Raw genomic sequence first — 1,839 nt, forward strand, 5'->3', positions numbered from 1 at the left:
TAAGGTTTTTTTTTCCGACAAAAAAAACGACCATGTATAGTAAGGCTTTTTTTTTCCGACAAAAAAAACGACCATGTATAGTAAGGCTTTTTTTTCCGACAAAAAAACGACCATTGTATAGTAAGGCTTTTTTTTCGACTTAAAAACGACCATGTATAGTAAGGCTTTTTTTCCGACAAAAAAACGACCATGTATAGTAAGGCTTTTTTTTCCGACAAAAAAACGACCATGTATAGTAAGGCTTTTTTTTCCGACAAAAAAACGACCATGTATAGTAAGGCTTTTTTTTCGACTTAAAAACGACCATGTATAGTAAGGCTTTTTTTTCCGACAAAAAAACGACCATGTATAGTAAGGCTTTTTTTTCCGACAAAAAACGACCATGTATAGTAAGGCTTTTTTTTCGACTAAAAAACGACCATGTATAGTAAGGCTTTTTTTTTCCGACAAAAAACGACCATGTATAGTAAGGCTTTTTTTTTCCGACAAAAAAACGACCATGTATAGTAAGGCTTTTTTTTCCGACAAAAAAACGACCATGTATAGTAAGGCTTTTTTTTCGACAAAAAAACGACCATGTATAGTAAGGCTTTTTTTTCCGACAAAAAAACGACCATGTATAGTAAGGCTTTTTTTTTCCGACAAAAAAACGACCATGTATAGTAAGGCTTTTTTTCCGACAAAAAAACGACCATGTATAGTAAGGCTTTTTTTTTCGACATAAAAACGACCATGTATAGTAAGGCTTTTTTTTCCGACAAAAAAACGACCATGTATAGTAAGGCTTTTTTTTTCCGACAAAAAAACGACCATGTATAGTAAGGCTTTTTTTTTCCGACAAAAAAACGACCATGTATAGTAAGGCTTTTTTTTTTCGACATAAAAACGACCATGTATAGTAAGGCTTTTTTTTCCGACAAAAAAACGACCATGTATAGTAAGGCTTTTTTTTCGACATAAAAACGACCATGTATAGTAAGGCTTTTTTTTTCCGACAAAAAAACGACCATGTATAGTAAGGCTTTTTTTTTCCGACAAAAAAACGACCATGTATAGTAAGGCTTTTTTTTCCGACAAAAAAACGACCATGTATAGTAAGGCTTTTTTTTCCGACAAAAAAACGACCATGTATAGTAAGGCTTTTTTTTCCGACAAAAAAACGACCATGTATAGTAAGGCTTTTTTTTCCGACAAAAAAACGACCATGTATAGTGAGGCTTTTTTTTTCGACATAAAAACGACCATGTATAGTAAGGCTTTTTTTTCCGACAAAAAAAACGACCATGTATAGTAAGGCTTTTTTTTACGACAAAAAAACGACCATGTATAGTAAGGCTTTTTTTTTTCGACAAAAAAACGACCATGTATAGTAAGGCTTTTTTTTCGACTTAAAAACGACCATGTATAGTAAGGCTTTTTTTTCCGACAAAAAAACGACCATGTATAGTAAGGCTTTTTTTTCCGACAAAAAAACGACCATGTATAGTAAGGCTTTTTTTTCCGACAAAAAAACGACCATGTATAGTAAGGCTTTTTTTTCGACTTAAAAACGACCATGTAAAGTAAGGCTTTTTTTTCCGACAAAAAAACGACCATGTATAGTAAGGCTTTTTTTTCCGACAAAAAAACGAACATGTATAGTAAGGCTTTTTTTTTCGACTTAAAAACGACCATGTATAGTAAGGCTTTTTTTTCCGACAAAAAAACGACCATGTATAGTAAGGCTTTTTTTTTCGACATAAAAACGACCATGTATAGTAAGGCTTTTTTTTCCGACAAAAAAACGACCATGTATAGTAAGGCTTTTTTTTCCGACAAAAAAACGACCATGTATAGTAA

The sequence above is a fragment of the Festucalex cinctus genome, chromosome 17 (assembly GCF_051991245.1).
Source record: "Festucalex cinctus isolate MCC-2025b chromosome 17, RoL_Fcin_1.0, whole genome shotgun sequence".
NCBI classification, from domain to species: domain Eukaryota; kingdom Metazoa; phylum Chordata; class Actinopteri; order Syngnathiformes; family Syngnathidae; genus Festucalex; species Festucalex cinctus.